The sequence below is a fragment of the Ornithorhynchus anatinus genome, chromosome 1 (assembly GCF_004115215.2).
Source record: "Ornithorhynchus anatinus isolate Pmale09 chromosome 1, mOrnAna1.pri.v4, whole genome shotgun sequence".
NCBI classification, from domain to species: Eukaryota; Metazoa; Chordata; class Mammalia; order Monotremata; family Ornithorhynchidae; genus Ornithorhynchus; species Ornithorhynchus anatinus.
In genome coordinates this window covers 5,584,968-5,608,840 of record NC_041728.1, presented here as the reverse complement: position 1 = coordinate 5,608,840, position 23,873 = coordinate 5,584,968, and the positions used below count along the sequence as shown (strand labels likewise).

Sequence of the window (23,873 nt, the reverse complement as noted above, 5' to 3'; positions counted from 1 at the left end):
GTCACATAAATAGGTGACAGAGCTGCAGTGAGAACTCAGTTCCTCTGACTCAGAGGCCCGCGCTCTTCCCATTAGGCCATGCTGCTTCTCGGGATTTTCTACCGTAGATACGGCTTTGGAAAAGGGTGTTCAAAACCTCATCTGAGTAAAGAAAACTGTTCCAGCCAGAGTGTCAATGTGAGGAAACTCAGCTACCCCATAGCCAATGAGAAAATTTAGGCACAAAATGGAAGCCAGCAAGACACCTTTATTGATTTATATTAATTTCTGCTTCCCCCTCTAGACAGTATGCTCATTGTGGGCAGGGAATATGTCTGCTTATTGCTATATTGTACTCTCCCGAGCACTTAGTACAATGCTCTGCACGCAGTAAGCCCTCAGTAAATACAGTTGGCTGGCTGACTGGCTGATTGTAGCTGAACCAACTGTATACTCTCTCCTGGTGATTATCTTTCTGTTTTTCCTGAGGAGAGGCTTTGCTGGGGAAATAGGTTTGGGGATTGGAGGTATTGGAATTGTCCAAGTTGTGTGAAACACAAAATTGGTTGAGAGAGAGTCCTTCATCAAGCAGCCGACGATCCGTGGGGCAGGGCTCAGTCCCCAGCATGGTTTTCATCAAGTCATTATAGAGATTTTACCTTGATTGTAATTCTTTGTAGTTTTTTGGGGGGGGCTCCCAATGTCTTCTCAGACTAAGGCCAACTGCTGTGGCTATAAGAATTTCTAACCACCCTCACTCAAAAGCAAGGCCATCGTTTCCCGCCCCCCCCCCCTTTTCATCTGACATATCAGAAGGCAGTGATATGAGTGACCAGAATAAAAATGATAACAATGCAAACTGTTGAGCACTTCCAATATGCTAAGTACTGGACTAAGCTCTGGAGTAGATACAAGCTAATCAGATTGGACACATCCCCTTAATAATGTTGGTATTTGTTAAGCGCTTACTATGTGCCGAGCACTGTTCTAAGCGCTGGGGTAGACACAGGGGAATCAGGTTGCCCCATGTAGGGCTCACAGTCTTAATCCCCATTTTACAGATGAGGTAACTGAGGCACTGAGAAGTTAAGTGACTTGCCCAAAGTCACACAGCTGACCAGTGGCTGAGCCGGGATTCGAACCCATGACCTCTGACTCCAAAGCCCATGCTCTTTCCATTGAGCCACGCTGCTTCCCCTTCCCATATGGGGTCACAGTCTAAACTCCCAGTTTGCAGGTGGGGTAACTGAGGTACAGAAACGTGAAGTGTTTGCCTAAGGCCACACAGCAGGCAAACGGCGGAGCCGGGATTGGAAACCAGGTCCTTCCGATTTCTCAGGGACACAACTGGAGAGTTTCCAGTCCTCTACCAGTCACGATTACAGGAAGGAGAGTCAAGCAGAGGCATATCTATTCCATTCCTAGCTTAGCCAGGGGCTAGTGAGTGGAAGGCAATCTGCTACAAGTCAAAACTCACCTATCCTGGGAAGCAGCGGCACGGGAGAGTGTCGAGGGCAGAGACTCGTTTACCGCGCGGGAGGAGGCGATAGTAAACCACTTCCTCATTTTTACCAAGAAAACTCTCCGGATACACTACCAGAATGATTGTAGATGGAGGTGGGGCATTCTGGGGGAGATGTGTCTATGGCATCGTTATGGGTCAGATGCGACCTCACAGCAAAAGACAACAATAACATGTGCCAGGCACCGTACTAAGTGCTGGGGTGGATAGAAGCAAATTGGTTTAGACACAGACCGATGGGTTGAGGTGGCTCGCCTGTTGGAATTAGTTGGGAAATGCAAGATGGAGGTCAATTTTCCGGAGGTCTAGAACATTTGCACAAGGTCAGGTAAGGAAAAAAAAATTTGCACAAGGTCAGATTACAGAACATTTGCGTAGGTATGGATGGGGAACAGAATATGCTAATACCAGGGAAATGATTGAATGCAAAAATGCATCGTTCAAATTCAACGAATACATTCGGTTTACATAAGGGCTGGGAAATTCAGTCATAGTGACAGAAGATCCTTCTTCTTACCAGGATACCGTTCAACGCCATTTTGTTCCTCAGGAACTCATCCGGTTAAGCCATGTCTAGAAAGGTTTAAAAATGCCCTGGAATATTTTCATTTGATAATGATCTCATTTTCCAGTGGCCTGATGAATAGCAGTAGCAGAAGCCACATGAAGCATAGAGGCTGATATCCGCCTCCACCTCCTGGTCAATTCCAAGCTAGTCTTAAATATGGAAGTCATTCATATTCTATGATAATCTCCAAGTTCCTATTATCACGTTCGAGTCCATGAACGCTAAAGACCCTCCTGGTCATTTAAAAAACAAGACAAAACAACAACAACAACAAAAAACGCTGAATGACTAGGCAATTTCCTCAGTGAGCATGTTCATTTGCATCCAAATCAATTTCTAGGCAAATTCAGTTCACAGAAAATGAATTAGACACATATAAAAATCAGAAATCTTCATGAGTAGAAACCAGAAACATTTCTATGTTAGGGTTGACTTTTAGAAAGTATCTCAGTGACCTTTAAAACGTATTATTATTAATTTCAGCCACATAGGAAGGAATGTGTAACAGTGACTTCTGAATTCAATTCTATTCACCAACTATACCGAAGTAAATGAAAAATTTGAAAGCACACATATAAAAATTAGAAAGGCAGAGCTTTGCAAGTGATATATGAGCACATTTAAATATATTCTTATTCCCTTTTGTTTGTTTCTCTAACCACTGAATGAGTACCTATTTGAAAGCTTATTAAAGGTGAACTTTGAAAGCTCTAGTGGTTTTTTTTTTGTTATTTTTTTGTTTTGGTATTTGTTAAGCACTTACAATGTGCCAGGCACTAAGTGCTGGAGCAGATACTAGGTAATAGGCTCACAGTCTTAAACCTCATTTTACAGATGAGGTAACTGAGGCACAAGAAATTAAGTGACTTGCCCGAGGTCACAGCAAAGCGGCAGAGTCAGGATTAGAACCCAGATCTGTCTGACTTCAGGCCCATGCCATAACTACTAGAAAACACTGTTTCTCTTCCCAGAGTGAGTGCTCAGTAAATACTGTTGATTGATTGAAGAGGTTTAGAGGGATCTAAATTGAAGCTTTTAAGCGCTCAATAAATACGATGAATGAATGAAGCTTTAGTCTGCGCCTTATTTCACTCATTTATTTGACAGAAAATGTTCACATTAATTTAAAGCAGAGGCCTGTATCATTCTCTTAGACTGCAGGCTCTATGTCTGTGGCTTGGGAAAGTCACTTAACATCTCTGTGCCTCAGTTACCTCATCTATAATATCTTCGTCCATCCTACTTAGACTGTGAGCCCCAACTAGGACCTGATGATCTTTTGTGCACCCCAGAACTTACAGTGCTTGATACATAGTAAGTGCATAACAGATGCCACAGTTATTATCATTATTATCATTATGACATTTGCCGTTTACCGTCAAGCACTGTTCTAAGCGCTGGGGTAGATACATTGATTCTATTTATTTGCTATCTTGATTCTATTTATTTGCTATTGTTTTAATGAGATGTTCTTCCCCTTGATTCTATTTATTGCCACTGTTCTTGTCCGTCTCCCCCAGTTAGACTGTGAGCCCGTCAAAGGGCAGGGACTGTCTATCTGTTACCGATTTGTACATTCCAAGCGCTTAGTACGGTGCTCTGCACATAGTAAGCGCTCAATAAATACTATCGAATGAATGAATAGATGCATGTTAACAGGGTCACACACAGTCCCTGCCCCACATGGGGCTCACAGTCTAAGTAGATGAGAGAATAGGCATTAAATCTCCATTTTAACACTGAGGAAACTGAGGCTCTAAGAAGTTAATGACTTGTCCAAGGTCACCCAGCAGGTAACTGACGGAGCTGGGATTAGAATGCAAGTCCTCTGACACACAGACCTGTGCTTTTCCACTAGTAAATGCCGCTTCATTTCACTGAAGCTCCTTTAACTGGTCTGATGGAGAATGAATAGCCACTGCCATAAAACCGACGGTGAGTCTTTAAGACCACTGGAAGTCTCCTTAATTGCTTAGACTTGTCTTATGCTGTGGAGTCGCCTCCGACCCCTACTGACGCCATGGACACCTCTGCCCCGGAAAACCTCATCTCCATCTACAATCTTTCTGGTAGTGGATCCACAGAGTTTTCTCATAGCCTCTTTGGGGGCCTTTTCCTATTTGAGCTAGTTTCTGTTCTAACTAAGCTACCAATCTGAATATCTGGAGGTCCCTGACTTTACTGATATGTTGTGGAATATGCATGGATTAAAACAGAGTCTGTTTTGTTTATGTCATATTCAGTAAACAGCGCTAGATATCTTTTGCTATACTGTATTCTCCCAAGTGCTTAGCACAGTACCCTGCACACATTAAGTCCTTAATAATTACAGTTGACTGACTGACAAGAATAAATAGAGAATGAAAATACATCAGAACACGTGCCAGTCGCATTGTTTTCTTAGTTGGAAAAATCATTAATTTTATCATATAATTATTATTATTAGAACCTGACTAATATTGATTCTATAGGAGAAATTTAAATATTATTTTTGTTATGTTTATAGTTATACTATCAGGAGGAATTCCTCTTCAAACACAGAATTAGAATTTTGTATAATAACTCTTTAAAATTACATAGCAGAATAAGAACCGATAGGAAGCGATATGAAATAACACAATATGATAAAGAACAAAAAAAAGAAGTTCAGATCTTTTTTTTTTCACCATTACTGCTTGAAAATACAACCCAGACCTGGAAGCTAAAATTGTCACAGGTTAAAAGTTGCAAGTTAATTAACGAAGAGGGTCTTCTTAACAGCTTCGGTGAAGCTTGCTGATTGGTGAGCCCGAAGGGTTTACGGAGGCGATTCGGGATGAAGTGATTGCCGCTTAAAAGTTATCACAAGGGTCTGATGAAGGGAAACTCACTTGCAGATGGGGGTAACCCATATGTGATTTGATGAAGGTTCTGGGGCTATGATTTTATCAGCAAGTGTCTACCGCATTGATTGGCGACCGAAAGCCTCTTCGTCATCACGAATGATCCATGTGCAGTCCACGTGAAGACAGCCCCTTGGGCATGTCTGCTTCAGAAGTGGTCGCCTTCATTCTATGAGAAGCAGCGTGGCTCAGTGGAAAGAGCCCGGGCTTTGGAGTCAGAGGTCATGGGTTCGAATCCCCGCTCGGCCACTTGTCAGCTGTGTGACTTTGGGCAAGTCACTTCACTTCTCGGTGCCTTAGTTACCTCATCTGTAAAATGGGGATTCAGACAGTGAGCCCCACGTGGGGCAACCTGATTCCCCTGTGTCTACCCCAGCGCTTAGAACAGTGCTCGGCACATGGAAAGCGCTTACCAAATACCAACATTATTATTATTATTATTATTATTATTATTCTCCTTGAAGCCTCTTTTCTGGAGCCACTCCATTTTTTCATATCATCTTCCACACTGGTTAGCCATCCATTGCCCTCTCCCAGCTAGCCACAACCATGCCACAGTGCTTAAGGTTTTACTCTGTGGTAGTTTGAGAAGTGTTTCGCCTATCCTCTAATGGCTTCTCCATTTCTTTCTATTTTCTGCTTGTGGTATTTAAGCACTCATTATGTGCCAGGCACACTGTACTAGGATCCGGACTGATACAAGTTAATCAGGTTGGATGCGGTCCGTGTCTAACGTGGGGCTGGCAGTCTTATTCCCCAATTTACACTTGAGGTAATCTCGACACAGGTAAGTGAAGTGACTTATCCAAGGTCACACAGAAGACAAGTGACAGGATTAGAACCCTGGTCCTCTGGGGTCCGAGGCCCGTTCTCTACCCATTAGGCTACGTTCCTTCTCATAATGGAGTATTTCCTCGGTTATTCTCGTGACATATCTTCAGAGAGGGCGGGATGTGCCCACCGGTTCAATGCCGGTGGACCTTCTGCCTCCCAGAATCTCACTGTTTCTGATCCTGCCTGCCATCTGATTTTCAATTATGATCCCGAGGTGAAACTAGAAGTCAGATTTGGTGTCTAACACAGTCCAGCTTTTACAGCCAAAATGGAGAGTCAGCACAAGAGCGGCTCTATAACTCTTCTTTATGATCTTAATCTCGTTACCCCTTTGGTGCCAAATTCGTCTTGTTGTTGCTGTTCTTGTTTATATGGTATTTGTTAAGCGCTTAATATGTGCCGGGCACCGTCCTAAATGCTAGGGTAGATGCAAGCTAATCAGGTTGGACACAGTCCATGTCCCACATGAGCCTCCCAGTCTTAATCCCCATTTATCTGATGAGGTAGCTGCGGCACAGGGAAACTAAGTGACTTGCCCGAGGTCCCCCAGCGGACAAGTAGCAGAGTCAGGATTAGAATCCAGGTCCTTCTAACTCCCAGTCCCGGGTTCTATCCTCTAGGCCGGGCTACTTCAGCCTGTCTCCCTAAGGGCTCATTAGCTTTCATGATTTGGTGTTCTACCTATTTTTGTGTTCTTGCATTATTGCCCGTGGAGCGGAATCGGGTGACACACATCCAGCTCAGTGTGAGATATCAACTTCCGTCTTCCTTTCCTCAGACCCTATCGCGTCCTATCTCTCCGGCAGTGAATTGCAGTGAAAATAGTTTGAGCTTCACGTTCCCATCGTTGGTCACTGAGTCAGATATCCCTATGCCAGAGGCTTATCTGATTTATTTTTCCCCTCAAACTGAAGGTTTGCTTTGCATTTATATCCCCCGTGGGCCTGTTCTTTCATTCATTCATTCAAACATAATTACTCATTCATTCAATTTTATTTGCGAGCTTACTGCGTGCAAAGCATTATGCTAGTTATTAAGGCTTATGGTGTGCAAGTAGTATGTATGCCTGTTTGACCCAAGTGGTGCAGAAAAAAAAGAATTTCTAAAGAAATGCAAGGAGATGGAACTGTGGCTCTTCCGGTGAATATAACTGGGGTACGTTCGGATCAGCCACAGTCTCCATTCCACATGGGGCTCACAATTTAAAGGAGAGGGAGACTAGACATTCCATTCCCATTTTACAGATGAGGAGACTGAGGTATAGAGAACTTAACTGTCTTGCCCAAGCTCACGGACGGCAAGCGGCAGAGCCGGGACTAGAATTCAGGTCTCCCGACTCCCATGTCTGTGCTATGTCCGCTAGGCCTTTCCATGGGAGTGAGCAATGCCATGATAACAGAAGGGAAGCAAGCAACAAGAGTAGGAAAAAATGAAGGCTTTCTCCCAAAGCCTACTCGTGCCATCTCTGAGTACTGTTCAGGACCTCTGGACCAGCCAGCAATGAGTATTTCTCACAGAGGGTTCCGGGAATGTTTCAATAGAGCAAAACTCTGAAAGAGCCATTACCACTTGCAACCGGTACACAGAGTTCTTGTAAAGCCGAACTGGGAAATATAGACTTTGAGAGAGTCGGTGAGAGTATAGCTATTCTTTTCCTTTAATACCGTTCCAGGTGAGAGGCCCTGGCTGCTGAAACCTACCTTCTCCTAACGCTCTCCTCTTCCCGCTTGCTTCCCGCTGTTCTTTATAACGTTCCCGCTCTGGAAGACCTTTAAAATTCCCTTCCAGTTTCCTCGTGGCTCCCTTTGCTGATCTCCTCCCTTGTTCCCATCTCTCCCTCATTCTTCAATTTTTACTTTTCCGTATTTGTCAAGCACTTACTATATGCCAGGCAGGTACTAAGTGCTGAGGTAGATACTCATTCAATAGTATTTATTGAGCGCTTACTATTCATTCATTCAATAGTATTTGCTGAGCGCTTGCTATGTGCAGAGCACTGTACTAAGCTCTTGGAACGTACAAGTCGGCAACAGATAGAGACGGTCCCTGCCCTTCGACGGGCTCACGGTCTAATCGGGGGAGACGGACGGACGAGAACGATGGCGATAAATAGAATCGAGGGGAAGAACATCTCATTAAGACAATAGCAAATAAATGATGATGATAATAATGTTGGTATTTGTTAAGCGCTTACTATGTGCCGAGCACCGTTCTAAGCGCTGGGGTAGACACAGGGGAATCAGGATGTCCCACGTGAGGCTCACAGTCTTAATCCCCATTTTACAGACGAGGTCACTGAGGCCCAGAGAAGTTAAGTGACTTGCCCACGGTCACACAGCTGACAAGTGGCAGAGCTGGGATTCGAACTCATGACCTCTGACTCCAAAGCCCGTGCTTATACTCGAATTGGGCAAAGAACCTGTCTCACATGATGCTCACCATCTTAATCCCCATTTTACAGATGAGGCAAGTGAGGCACAGAGAAGTTAAGCGACTTGCCCAAGGTCACCCAGCAGAGAAGCAAAAGAGGCAGGATTAGAACCCAGTTCCTTACAACTCCCAGGTCTGTGCCCTATCCAATAGGCCACGCTAGTTTGATTCCCCTGCCTCCCCGGCCCTATCTGTAAGGGGCAATAGACATATTTATTTGGAAAATAGTAAGCACAATTCACTGGCTCCTGGATGACCGCTATGAAGTCTTTTCCTGAGAAGCAGTGTGGTTTAGTGGAAAGAGCACGGGCTTGGGAATCAGAGATCATGAGTTCTAATTCCGGCTCTGCCACTTGTCCGCTCTGTGACTTTGGGCAAGCCACTTCACTTCTCTGTGCCTCTCTTACCTCCTCTGTAAAAGGGGGATTAAGACCGAGATCCCCATGTGGGCCAACCTCATTTCCTCGTATCTACCCCAGTGTTTAGAACAGTGCTTGGCACATAGTAAGCGCTTAACAAATACCATCATTATTATTACAATAAAAATGAGTTGGTAGACACGATTCCCTCCTGCAAGGAGCTTACCATCTAGAAAGTAGGGACATGGGCATTGAAATAAATTACTGATAGGGAAACTGGCAGAGTGTAAGGATATGTTCATAATTTCTGTTCTAACCAAAGAGTTGTGGGAATCCCCCCCAAGAACTAGACACTGTCCTAGTTGAAGATCTTAAAATTAAACTGATGTCAGAGGATACCTAGTCCAAAGTAGGATTCTCAACCCTTCCACCCATTTAACTCAACTCTGTTTCTTTCCAAAGAGCTGTAAGCAGCTCCACTGAAGACTAAAATAATAATAATTATGGTATTTAAGCGCTTACTAGGTGCAGAGCACTGTTCTAAGGGCTGGGGTAGCGGGGCTCAATGAGAGGCAGCGTGGCTCAGTGGAAAGAGCATGGGCTTTGGAGTCAGAGGTCATGGGTTCGAATCCCCGCTCGGCCACTTGTCAACTGTGTGACTTTGGGCAAGTCACTTAACTTCTCGGGGCCTCAGTTCCCTCATCTGTAAAATGGGGCTTAAGACTGTGAGCCCCACGTGGGACAACCTGATTCCTCCTGTGTCTACCCCAGCGCTTAGAACAGTGCTTGGCACATAGTGAGCGCTTAACAAATACCAACATTATTATTACAGGGTAATCAGATTGTCCCTCACGGGGCTCACGTTTTTTAATCCCCATTTTTACAGATGAGGTAACTGAGGCACAGAGAAGTTAAGTGACTTGCCCGAGGTCACACAGCAGACAAGTGGCGGAGCCGGGATTAGAACCCACGACCTCCGCCACCCAAGCCCGTGCTCTTTCCACTGAGCCACGCTGCTTCTCTAAAAGAGAGCCTTAGCCCTTTTAGCACTGAAGATCTAATCGACTGGTTCAGACGATACCTACTCGCAAGCGATACGGCCAACTGGGAAATCCATTTGACCAGACTCTGCCTCTACCTTCCGGTTTAACGTTGCAAACTCTTACGACTATTTTCCCAATGACTCTGGAACCTGGCATCCTTTAGGAGACGTAGTGTGGCCGGTTGGATAAAGCCCAGGCCTGGGATTCCATGTTGGATCAAAAACGATATCTGGGGGGGGGGCTCAGAGTGTCGGGTTTCCCTGCCCTCACCACCTCCACCAGGTGCTTGGGATCAGTTTATGCCCCTGACTGAAGGTCTGTGGCTCTAGCTACTCCAGGAAGCACGGCTAGAGCTCGTCCCGGGAGTCAGAAGGCCCTGGGTTCTAATCCCGGCTCTGCCCCTCGTCTGCTGTGCATCACGTTACCTCATTTGTAAAATGGGGATTAAAACCCCGAGGCCCACGTGGGACAGGGATTGTGTCTAACCTGATACCTGTGGGATCCGGGTACATTTTAGGAATCCCCGAGAGAGCAGGGGTCATTCATTCGTTCATTCAATTGTATTGACTGAGTGCTTACTGTGTGCAGAGCACTGTAGTAGGGAGCAGCGTGGCTCAGCGGAAAGAGCCCGGGCTTCGGAGTCAGAGGTCATGGGTCCGACTCCCGGCTCTGCCACTTGTCAGCTGTGTGACTGTGGGCGAGTCGCTTCACTTCTCTGTGCCTCAGTTCCCTCATCTGTGAAATGGGGATTGACTCTGAGCCTCACGTGGGACAACCTGATGACCCTGCATCTACCCCAGCGCTTAGTACAGTGCTCTGCACATAGTAAGCACTTAACAAATACCAACATTGTTATTATTACACTATAATAAACAAACATATTCCTTGCCCAGAATGAGCTTACAGTGTAATAATAATGATAATAATGATAATTATGGCATTTGTTAAGTACTTACTCTCTGCCAGGCACTGTACTAAGCGCTGGGGTGGATGCAAGCAAATTAGATTGGTCCATGTTGTACACGGGGTTCACGGTCTTAATCCCCATTTTACAGATGAGGTAACTGAGGCCCAGGGAAGTTAAATGACTTGCCCAAGGCCACACAGCAGACAAGTGGAGGAGCCCTGATTAGAACCTATGACCTCCTGACTCCCAGGCCGGGGCTCTACCCACTATGCCAGGCTACTTCTCTAAAGCAGCAGCCCCAGATTCGTGGACCAGACTTACAGGACGACCACCCCATCTGCTACGTTCGATGTCCTCTTCGGTGAGAAATGCTACCGAGCTTTTTCCAACTCTCTAAAAAGCAGAGTGACCTAGTGGAAAGAGGACAGGTCTAAGGGTCAGAGGGCCTGGAGTCTAATCATGGCTCAGCCACTTGCCTGTCGTGTGACCTTGGACAAGTCACTTAACTTCTCCCTGCCCCAGTTCCTTCATCTGTAAAATAGAGATTAAATACACGTTCTCCCTCCCCCTTGAACTGCGAGCTCCAGGTGGGACAGGGTTTATTTCTGACCTGATTATCTTGAATCTTCCGAGGACTTCATAGAATCGTTGGTGTGTAGTTAGCACATGAGAATTATTACGATTGTTAGTTGTTTGTGTGGATCTGAGCTTGAGGCAGACATACAAAGGCAGAAAATTTAAGCACGACTGAAAAGCACATAATCCATTTTATCCATGCCTCGCAGAGGTGATCAGAATTAAGTTAGATCGGACACCTCCAATCTCATACACGTATCTTTTCATTTTCCAGGAAAAAAAAAATGGGTAGTCCTGAATCAACTGGGAACTGATGTCTTCGGCTCAGACAATGAAAAATCTAACACTGCGATTCCTCCGCTGCCTTGTGTATATGAATATTCATTTTTTTTTTCCCACACACACCTCTACGTCACGCCTGGAGAAACTTTAAGATTCTTTAAAAGTATGTACAAAATTAGGTGAAGGGTAAAATTATGAATTTCCCACTTGGAAGAAAGTGGCTTAAATTCTATCCAATTATTTGCCATGACAACCAGCTAAACACAAAAGGGATGGAATGGAAGTAGCTGTACAGCCTCTATAATCATCACTGTATGTCCTTCAAATCATGGATATGCAGTACTACTATCCCCATCTACTTCAGGGCCATATAAGCCTACACAGTAATTACATGCTTTGGAACACTCCACTTAAGTGCATCAATAATATAGTGAGTGAACATGTTCTTTAATCCTGCACCTGTAAATGTAGGGGAAAAAAAAATAAAGAAAATATCTCCATCAAAACCTGAAAAAGAAATTAGACAACTAAATTATTTTTAACCCACTCTGTGAGCTCTCCTTTTAAAGTCTAGAAGATTAATAATTCCAAGTTTCTCGTAAACATAATCAACCAACAAAAAAAAGTCGTGCTTCAGTGACGGCTAAGGTTGTGACACAAATGAGAGAAAGCAAAGAAAACAAGGAATTCGGAATTAAGGTTGACATTCTATCTTAAGTGCAGTCGATTCTGACTGGGTACTGCAGAATATTCAATGCTATTTTTTGGCTTTTAGTGCCTATATTTAACTGTTACTAATGGGAATTTAGAAGAGAGAGCATAGCTCATATCTCCTGATTAGTGAGTTGGGGCACAAAAGACAGGTGCTAAAAATGTCAGTTTGTGCATCACTTTGTATTGTCTTCCCAGAATATCTAAAAAAATGAGGATTTAGAGTGAAATTCCTTTCAGGAATTGTCATTCCAATTGATTACAGCAGATGTAGGTCAGGATGGCTGAGGAAATCGACATTGGTGCAAAAATATGACACTATTCTTCCCCCTGCTATTTTAATAAGTCAATCATTATTGAGTGAATATCGACACCTTTACCAAAGACTCAAATTGACTTGGGTCTGGGCCTTGTGAGCTTGTGGGCTGGTGCCCAGGGAAACATTTAAAAAAATAATTCAAACGGACATTAGAAAGTTCTATTTTCTTTTTTATTTCCCACTCTGGAAATTGTTGAGCGGCTCGGTGTTCGGTATTAAAGCATCCCATAACTCTTAATTTAAACATGTTTTGCAGATATCCAACTCTTTATTATATCCCAAGAAAATACAGTATAAAGCGATTTAATTCTTGTCAATTTTCCTCATAAAAATGTGTGCGGCTTCCAACATTTTCAAACAACATCTTCAAAACCTTCAGCAAATGAAAGATGCTGTGTGAAAAATTATTATAATTATAAATCCACATATTCGGGGATGTAGCTTTCAAAACCAATTCTAAGAGTTTCAATAAATCACCCATCCAGTGTCTTAATTATTTCTTTTCCTCCCAAAACGTGGAGGCACGTCCATTATAAAATAATGGATCTTGCATCCCCACATACAGCTTTGGGGAAAATAAAGCTCAAATCAGCTCTAGGAACCGCAGTGGCACCTGCAGTTTCAAACACAAGGACGAGATATTTATGGCTGCTCGATGTGAAGTGAACTCTTGCTCATTTGTCAAGCTTTTCAGCCACTCCTACTTATACAGAGAGATTTACTCTGGGTGATGCCATTTTTGAAAAGAAAGGACGATTTGATGTGAAATAGTTGGGTACAAGCAAGTTAGCATTCAATTTATGGTCATTTGGCCTGAAATCTTAAGTGTTGGAAGCTGCAGTGCTCTTAAATTTCCGTAGGCGTATATCTCTCTATATGCCACTATACGTGAAACGAGATAGATGGAGAGGTAGACTTGCAGTGAGAAAGAGTGAAAGAGTAAGGGCAAGAAAGTGAGAGAAAATAAGAGACAGACAAGAGGAACTAGCCTTTGTGTTCAAAAACAAGGCACAGTCTTGCTGCTGATGATGTTTCATTTCTGAGTGTGTCTTTTCCCGGGTGTATCAATCGATCGATGGCTCTTACTATATGCAGAGCACTGTATAAGCGCTAGAGAGAGTACAACGTAGCAGTGGGGCTCTTACTATATGCAGAGCGCTGTATAAGTGCTAGAGAGAGTACAACGTAGCAGTGGGGCTCACGGGGATTCGTTGAGGAAATCATTGTTGAGGAAACAAAAATTCGTTTGGGCACTTTTAAAAGTGCTTTCCGAGTGGCTTCTTGACTTGGCTGAAGCAAAGATCTCATCTTGGTTTCCAAGCCCCCAAATATGCACTTGCAGTGAGCACACTTGCAAAACGAAATTCAGAAATGAACCCAAGGGCCTAACATTAATATTAATGAAGATTGAACTTCCTGGGTCTCCTATCCCGCTCTGAAAATCTGAGGGCTGAAGAGGTGGTACAGTACTCAAAGCTGACAATCTTAAGTCCCGCTGACATAACGGCGAATCGCCGAAGCATCGAAGCAAATGGCAACTCTCCGAAGAGCGCCACTGTTTTAAAGTTAGCAGATTTCCTAAAACGCAAAAGGCATTCATCTTCAGTGAACAGCAGAGACAAACCCTACTTTGGTCAATGCCTAAGAAACTGAGATTAACACTCATTCCTGGTTATACTCTGGTTACCATTTTGGGACGCCTACAACGATCCAGTCAACCGTTTCCCAGCTGCCACAAAATCTCTCATCTGGGCAACAAGTTTAGTTCAGAGAAGATTGTTGTTGCTTTTTTTAAATCCAACAGATCGACTTCTCTGATGGGAAACGCTGACCGATCCTTATCTATCCAACCTGCGGACTGCACCTTAAAACCCAAACTGCAGTCTTTCGCTCCAAGAATAAGGTGATGTTTAAGGACCACTGTTCAAACGATCCATCTTGAATTTTTTTGCACGCTAGGATGGTAATTGGTAACATTAAAGGGAGGTAACTATTAATACTGCCAGAATCACTTAATTTGCTTACCTCTGTAATCTTAATTACCATCTCAGCAAGAATGTCACCTCCAGGACCAGACAGCGGAACAATGGATGGAAAAGCGACGTATAGGAATTATCTCCTGCTGTCATCTAGTGGTTGTATTTCCTTACTGCATAAAAGAACGCCCTATGGGAGCTTCTCTGGGTAAAGATTATTTTATTACATTTTCTTTCTGACTGAGTGGAGTCGAGGAAGCTGCCATTTTTAACAGACAAGGCAACGCTAGTAACCATCCAGCTTTTCTCTGCTCCTCACACCCTGGCCTTGCGCTGGGTCTTCTTATAGGGTCAGGACACACGGATGGGAGCTCGGTTAACGTACGCCGGTGTCAAGGAGATACCCAGTGCCCCATTTGGGTTGCACGGCTGAGTGACCGAACAGGACCCGCCGTTGTTAAGAGGCATTCGCTGCCAATACACATGGTGGTTTCTCATGGCTGAATGAACGGCACTCGGTGGATTCTGACAGATTGAACTGACATGCTAACAATCTGATTGCAGATGGCACCGGACGAAGATTCGGAGTGAAAGAGAATTGTCCCCCTGACCCTCCTGTCATCTCTCACTCTCTCTCGCGCGCGCGCTCATCTGTCTGTCTCTCGCTAATTCAAAAAAAGAAAAGAACGCAACGGACTCAGATGACATGGGGAAAGAAGATTGTCCGTCATTGTCCGGAAATGCTGCCTCGCATTTTAGGTTTCTAGAAGAAAGGCAGCCCCGTGGCCCTCCCCCGGCCTGATCATCATTTGGGCCTACTGAGGGAGTTTTGAAATAAAAGGCAGTACGAACAAAACGTGTAATGGAGAAGTGGAAGTCTGTGACATTGTCAAGCTTTACCCTGCTCAGGATGGATAGTAAGGGCAGGAGTTCTTTGGAGGACATTTTTTTTCCTGATAAAAATGACATCTTTCCTCCAAATTTGAACAAGCCTAGGTGATATTGATAAAGTCGATTCATCTGCGCTGGGCGGCAGTGGCACGGGAAAGAGTCGAAGGCGATGATGATCGAGTGATCAAAATGTTGATCAAAGGCAGCGGCAGAGATTCAAGTTTTTACTGGGCAGGAAAAGTCATTGGTAAACTACTTCTGTATTTTTCACCGAGAAAACTCTATGGAAAAAGAACCACGGAGTCGCTGTGGATGGGAAACGACTCGACGGCGTCTAAGAAGAAGAGATGATGCTGAAGATTTTTGGTGAAGGAATTTTCTAGGTAAGACGGACACATGTAGAACCAAGTAACAGGAGTTCCACTTCCAGGCCCTTTTCACTGGGCCTATTGGCAAAGAGTTTTCAGGGCCTGGGAGTCAGAAGGACCTGGGTTCTAATTCTGACTCCACTTGTCTGCTGTGTGACCTCGGGCAAGTCACTTCACTTCTCTGGACCTCTGTTCCCTCATCTGTAAAATGGGGATTCAGAGGGTGAGCTCCACATGGGACAGGGACTAATGTCCAACCCGATTATCTTGTCTTTGCCCCGGGGCTTAGTACAGTGCTTGGCACGGAGTAAATGCTTAATACCCATCATTATTATTTACATTTTTTTCTTTCATCCCCTCCGTAATCTTATGGTTCATGGGAGTGTGATGACCCCACAGCAAGTTGCCTTGCCAATGACCGGTGTTGATCCGTGAACAACAACAAGGAAGTGACTTTGCAAAGGCACTGATGGGCTCTACCTGAGACAGGTGATTATGGGCCTTTGGGGAGCAGAGCATGGAGGGAGGTGTGGTTTTCCCCATTCTCCCCGCTAACGGGCCTGGACCAATAAATGACTGTCACGTAGAACCATAGCTGTGACTGCTAAGAGTTTGCTTTGAATCTCAAGAGGGCATCTGGAAGCAGCACAGAAGTAGGGACTTAGAGGGCAGAAGCACGCAGAGAAGGAAGCAGGAAGCACGCAGAAGGCAGCAGACACAGCAGGAGAGCAGCACTTGAAAACGGAAAGAAGAAGCATCGGCAGAACGGTCTCCTTTGACCGCAGACTGGTATTGGACCCTTGGGAGGTGGAGCGAGTGAGTGTACGTATGTGTCACTCCCTTGCACGTTGGTAAAATGAAGTGAAAAACATTCCACAGTAACTTCGGTGATCAGAGATGTGGTTTGAACTCTTCTACCTGTCGCCAAGGCTCCCCTGGTGCAGGAAGGTCCTGGTTGGTACGAGCCGGGGGCTCGCTACAGGGTGGTCCCAGAGATTGAGTAGGCTGGACTTATAGTTATCATTCAAATGATTATTTAACTCCAACTTCATGAAGGAATACATTAAAAAGGCCATCTAGTCAAACTATTTATTTTGGAGGATGGATCAAAGCATCAGGGTCAAAGGATGCCAAAAAACCCAATACTTTTGAGCCCAAACTGACAAATAAAATTACCAGAATCAGTTCGGTGATCTGCAGGTATACCTGGCAAGAGGATTCAAACTATTATTTCAAATGGCCACGTTATCAGAGGACTTGTGGAGTCATGTTCGTTTCCTCTAATCGGAGGTAATGTATTATGGTCTTTTGGATCTCACTTCTAGTCTAGGGAAATTGATGGAATCTATAAATAATTTTAGGAAAAGTAAGCGCACAGACAAACAAAACCACTTGAGGGAACAGAACCGTAGTTTCTACACTGAAAAACCATGTTGTATTAATCTCATGGAATTCTTAATGGGTAGAGAGGAACCAGAGAACAGTTTGTGCTTAGATTTTTCAAAAAGCCTTTGACAAAATTCCTCATCGAAATTGGAAAAAGAGGGTAAATTCTCTCATGGGTAGGAAACAATCAAAGGGAACAAGATACAAGGCTGGGTAAAAAGTTTATTTTCCAGGTAACAAGGTGTAAATAGAGGCTCCCACACATCTTCAAAGTAGACAGGTGGAAAGAACGCAAGCCTGGAAGTCAGAGGGCCAGGTTTCTAAGCCTAGCTCCATGACTAGTCTGCTGTTTGGTCTTTGGTTAGTCACTAAACTTCTCTGTGCCTCAGATTTTTCATCTGTAAAATGAGGAATTAATGTCTTTTCTCTTTCTCCATTAGACTTTAGGACAGGGACCATGTAAAAATTGATTATCTTATATCCACTCCGTTGTTAATTACAGCGCTTGGCTTATTTAACAAATTCCACAAATATTATTACTGTTCTTTATTGACTAGTGTGCTAGTATAAACTGAGTGCTGAGCACTAGGGTAGATAATAATTATTAATAATTATAGTATTTAAGTGCTATGTGCCACAGACTGTACTAAGCACTTGGGTGGATACAAGCAAATCAGGTTGACACAGTGTGGTGGAGTTTACAGTCTCAATCCCCATTTTTTTTTCCAGATGAGGTAACTGAGGCTCAGAGAGGTGAAGTGACTGGCCCAAGGTCACACAGCAGACAAGCAGTGGCATAGGGATTAGAACCCAGGCCCTTCTGATTCCCAGGCCCATGCTCTAGCCACTACGCCATCCCGCTTCTCTAATAATAATGATGGTATTTGTTAAGCGCTTACTATGTGCCAAGCACTGTTTTAAGTGCTGGGGGAAATACAAGGTAATCAGGTTGTGCCATGTGGGGCTCACAGTCTTAATTCCCACTGTACAGATGGGGCAACTGAGGCACAGAGAAGTGAAGTGGCTTGCCCAATGCCCCACAAGTGGCAGAGCCGGGATTAGAACCCCTCATCCTCTAACTCCCAAGCCTGTGCTCTTTCCACTAAGCCATGCTGCTTCTCTAAGCACTTAAAGACTCAGCTGAAACTAACTTTTTTTTAAGGAATTTCTTAAGCACCTACTGTGTGTCAAGCACTGTAACTAAACCCTGGGGTAAACAAGATGGGCACAATCCAGGCCACACCTGGGGCTCAGTATAAGTGGGAGGAGAATAGATATTGCACCCTCATTTTACCGATGGTATAACTGAAGTTAAATTAAGTGACTCGCCCAAGGTCACGCAGCAGATAAGTGGTAGAGCCCAAATCAGAACCCAGATCCTCTGACTCTCAGGCCTGTGCCGTTTCCACTGGGCCACAGGGCTTCTCTTGGTGGTCAAATGCCACGCCGAAGGGGATAAACCAGAGAAAGATCTTTATTTATAATTTAGCATATGATCAGAAAATGATTGATGAGCTTCAGGGTTAGCAAGATAATGGACCTAAGGAAAAATAATCCAAACTCCAAAATCATGATGATGTGGCTCAGGACAATCAATTCAACTCAGAAATGAGATCTTTAAGGCAATATTGACTGCTTTCTTAATGGCTGCTAAGGGGGTGGTTCCAAAATTATACACAGAGTGATCCATCCATCAATCATTCAATTATTTTTTTTAATCGAGCACTGGCTTAGCAAAGTGACTTGCCCCGTTATCTACTAAGGCTTGGTTTTAGAAACACTAGTGAGGAGGTGATGGGTTTGCAGGGAGAAGCAGCGTGTTCTAATAATGATGATTATAATCGTGGTATTTGTTAAGCACTCACTGTGTGTCAGCTGTCCTAGTGGATAGAGCACAGTCCTGCGAGTCAGAAAGACGTGGGTTCCAATCCCGACTCCTGCTGTATGACCCTGGGCAAGTCACTTTACTTCTCTCTACCTCAGTTGCCTCATCTGTAAAGTGGGGGGGCAGACATTCTGTCCAACCCAATTTGCTTGTATCTACCCCAGAGCTTAGTACCGTGCCTGTCATATACTAAGCACTTAATACCACAGTTATTATTATCATCTTCCCAAAGCCTGGCACCCCCAGAGCATGCAGGGAATGGAGGACCTCAGGGATGTTCATTCATTCAATTGTATTTATTGAGCGCTTACTGTGTGAAGAACACTGTAGGAAGCGCTTAGAAAGTACAGTTCAGCAACAAATAGAGACAGTCGGAGGCAGTCCAGGAGTAAGCGGTGGATTCACTCATCTTACCCTTTACTGAAATGACTGCTTTTTTAATTGAATACCACATTTGTAATCTGCAACATGAAGGCACTTGTTAAATCAAAAGAACTAAAATGCTATTCATCTATCACTTCGAGAAGCAATGTGGCCTATTCATTCAATAGTATCTATTGAGCGCTTACTATGTGCAGAGCACTGTAGTGAGCGCTTGGAATGTACAAATTGGTAACAGATAGAGACAGTCTTTGCCCTTTGAGGGGCTTACAGCCTACAGCCTATTCGGAAGAGGCAGAGCCCGGGAATTAGAAGACCAAGGTTCTAATCCCGACCTCACCCCTTGACTGCCCTGTGACTTTAGGCAAATCACTGAACTTCTCTGTGCCTCAGTTTCCTCATCTGCAAAATGGGAATTAAATCCTACCCTCTCCGTGACAGGTACCCTATTTAACCTGATACCTTGTATCTACCCCAGATCTTGGAAAAGTGCATGGCACATAGCAAGTACTTCATAACTACCATAAATATTAACTAGGAGATGATTCTTTTGAGGCAATCTCATTTACATTGACCTTTTCCCACAGTTTTCATGTCACAGGGGAGATAGGTCAATCAGTCAATCGATCGTATTTATTGAGTGCTTATTGTGTGCAGAGCACTGTACTAAGACCTTGGGAAAGCACAGTATAACAGAGTTGGTAGACTTGTTTTCTGTCCTGAAGGTGTTTACAATCCAGAGGGGGAGATGGGCATTAAAATAAATTATGAAAATATATATATACATATATATACACATATGTGTATATATATAAGTGCTGTAGGGCTGAGGGAGGGTGACTATCAAGTGCTTAAAACATATTAAACTGTGTGCAAGGGTGAAGCAGAAAGGGAGGGAGGAAAGGAAATGAGGGCTTAATTGGGGAAGGACTCGTGGAGAAAATGTGATTTTAATAAGGCTTTGAAGGTGGGGAGAGTGGTGGTCCATCAGATATGATGGGGGAAAGCGTTGGGGGCCAGAGGCTGGACGTGGGCGAGGAGTCAGTGGCGAGAAAGATGAGATCGAGGTACAGTAAATAGGTGGGTGTTGGAGGAGCAAAGTGAGCAGGCTGAGTAATCCAAGTGACCACGCTGGAAAATCAGTGAGGAAAGGTGGGGTGGACAAGGTGATCGAAAGCTCTAAAGCCAATGGTAAAAAGGTTCTGTTTGATGCAGAAGTGGTTGAGAAGCCGCACGGTTTAATGGATAGAGCCTGGGAGTCAAAGTCATGGGTTCTAATCCTGGCTCCGCCACTTGTCAGCTGTACGAGCTCGGACAAGTCAATTAACTTCTCCAGGCCTCAGTTCCCTCATCTGTAAAATGGGATTAAGACTGTGAGCCCTATGGGGGACAGGGACTGGGCCTAACCTGATTACCTTGTATCTACTCCAGCACTTAGAATATGCCTGGCACCTAGTAAGTGCTTAATAAATACCACTATTATTATTGAACAACCCCTGGAAGTTCTTGAGGAGTGGGGAAAGATCAACTGAATACAGAAAAATGATCTGGGCAGCGGAATGCAATATGGACTGGAGTGTGGAGAGACAGGAGGCAGGGAGGTCACCAAGGGGGCTATAGCAGATGCCCAGGTGGAATAGAATAAGTGCCTGGACCAGCATGGTAGCAGTTTGATTGGTTAGGAAGGTTAGATTTTAGAGATGTTGTGAAGGCAGAACTGAGAGGATTTGGTAACAGATTGAATATGAGGATTTAATGAGAGAGATGAGTCAAGGATAATGCCAATATTATAGGCTTGTGAGACTTCTTTGCACACAATAAGTGTTCAATGAATATGATTGAATGAATGGGGGGAATCTTGATTCCATCTACAGTGATGGGAAAATCAAGAGAAGGACAGGGATCAGGAGGGAAGACGAGGAGTTCTGGATTGGATATGTTCAGTTTGGGATGTTGGCAGGAAGCAGTGTGGCGTAGTGGATAGAGCACAGGCCCGGGAGTCAGGAAGTCATGGGTTCTAAACCCAGCTCTGCCACTTATCTGCTGTGTGGCCTTGGGCAAGTCACTTCGCCTCAGTTACCTCATCAGTAAAGTGGGGATTAAGATCGCGAGCCCATGTAGGACAGGGTCTGTATCCAACCTTGTTTTGTTTGTATTCATCACAGTGTTTAGTACACTACTTGGCACATAGTAAGTGTTTACCAAATACCATTATTATTATTATTATCCAAGTAGAGATCTCCTGAAGGAAGGAGGAAATAGGAGACTGCAGAGAAGGAGAGATCAGGAATGGCATGTATATTTGGGAATCATCCCCCTAGTGAGGTACTAATGATGGCCATAGGAACAAATCTGTTCTACGAGGGAGTGGGTGTAGATGGAGAATAGAAGGAGACCAAGAACTGAACCTTGAGAGACTCCCATAGATAGAAGGTGGGTGGCAGAAGAGAACCCTGAGAAAGAGACTGAAAAGAACTGGCTAGAGAGATAGGAGATTCAAGAGAGGACAGTCAAGATTAGTTAGGTGCAAATCAGCGAGGCTTAGTGAAAAGCACGGGCCTGGATTCTAATCCTTGCTCTACCACTTGTCTTCTGTGCGACCTTGGGTAAGTTAATTAACTTCTATGTGCTTCAGTTACCTACTCTGTAAAATGGGGATAAAAACTGTGAGTCCCATGTGGGACGTGGACTGTGTCCAAACTGATTAACTTATATCTACCCCATGCGCTTAGTAAAGTGCTTGGAACATAGTAGGCATTTAACAAATGCCAAAAAATAACAACAGTATTACTACTACTACTAATAACAACAACAATGATTCCAGAAGAAGGGGGTAGTCCAGTGTCGAAGGCAGCTGAGAGATCTGGGAAGAGTAGGATGGAGTAGAGGCTGTGGGGTTTGACAAAAAGGAGATCACTGGTGACCTGTGAGAGGGCAATTTCTATGAGGTGAAGAGAGCAGAGGTGAAATTGGAGGGGGCGGTCAAAGGGAGAAGCAGCGAGGGTAGACAAATCGCTCAAAGAGTTTGGAGAGGAATGGTAGGAGGCAGATGGGGCGACACCTGAAGGGAGCCGGGGAGGGTCTCGGGGAGGACATTTTTGTTTAGCATAGGGATACGTGAGCACGTTTGAAAAGCAGTAGGGAAGAAGCCATTGGAGAGTGGATAAAGATGGCAGTCAAGTAGGGAAGAACAGAGGAGGCTAGTCCCTCATTTGCAAACTGGGGATTCAAAACCCATTCTTCCTGCTACTTAGACCATGAGTCCCAAGCTGGAATGGGACCTAATTGTGTATGACTTAATTAATTGATACCTACCTCAGCACTTAGTTTTTGACATGTAGTAAATTCTTCACAAATACCATAAAAACAAAAAAGCACCGCCCCCAACAGGGTCCGGTGCCTTCCTCAATCTCCTTGGCTAATTATTGGACTGACAACACAACTGTGTAACTTTGGACAAGTCACTTAACTTCTCTTTGACTCAGTTTCCTCTTCTGTAAAATGGGCACGAAATACCTTATTTCCCTCACCCTAAATGGATAGTCCCATATGGGACAGAGACCTGTTTATCTTGTACCTCTTAGCACAACGTTTAGCATATAATAAGTATCATTTATTATCATCACAGCTCCAGAGGAGTCAACTTATTCTCTCCCACCCCTGTCTCTGGCCTGGCCTTGACAGAGCTCGGTAGCCTTTGATCAAGACCGACTAAAGCTCAATTATTTAGAAATGAACGAAAATCATTGGCTGAAGAACTCACAAAACCCTTTTAAGAAAGTGAAAGAAAGGCCACGAGGGCTCGCAGACAGAGGACTGCTCTGTAAATCAAGTTAACCTCAATTCTGTTCTAATTTGCTGTGGTTATTTATCGTCATTTATTTGTGTGACCTCAGGGTGGTAACTTAACCTTCCCATAACTTAATTTCCCCCCTAAAGAATGGAAAAAAACAACCCTCTGCACAATTTCCACAGGGACATGAGGCCTTCTTAGATAGAAAGAAAGCACTTTTAAGTTTGGTGCTAAGTATTCTTACGTATTGAAGGGATCAGGTATTGAATATACCGTTAAGGATTTTCTTCTCAAATACCATCACAGAGATGCATGTTTGAACCAGGAGAGCCAAACCTCTGTGCAAGTTAAGAAGGTTATCCTTCTAAATAGAATGGCAGTGAAGTTTGGGTATGCAATTGACATGAAAAAAATCGGTGGGATCACATTGGAATTCACAAAACAGAATTGCCTTTAAGGAGAAACCACTAGAGGAAGTTCATAGACTCAGTTATAAACTAGGGAAAAAAAAAACTCCAGTCACTTCTTAGATGTTAATTTACAGTAAAAGGCATTTTAAGTACCTGTTACCAGGTTAAATATGATTCATTCAATTGCTCTTATTGCACGCTTACTCTAGGCAAAGAGTTGTACTAAGCACTTGGGAGAGTCCAATACAACAATCAACAGACACATTCCCTTCCCACAGAGAACTTACAGACTAATAATAATAATGTTGGTATTTGTTAAGCGCTTACTATGTGCACAGCACTGTTCTAAGCGCTGGGGTAGTTACAGGGTA

At 44.0% G+C, this 23,873-nt stretch overlaps 1 non-coding gene across 1 annotated transcript; it reads left to right on the top strand.

Moving 5' to 3' along the window:
- The first annotated feature begins 1,308 nt into the window (after positions 1–1,308).
- Positions 1,309–1,446, top strand: LOC114816022. The gene has a single exon (XR_003763799.1). It is a non-coding gene; the product is annotated as a small nucleolar RNA SNORA7 (small nucleolar RNA).
- Positions 1,447–23,873: the final 22,427 nt, after the last annotated feature.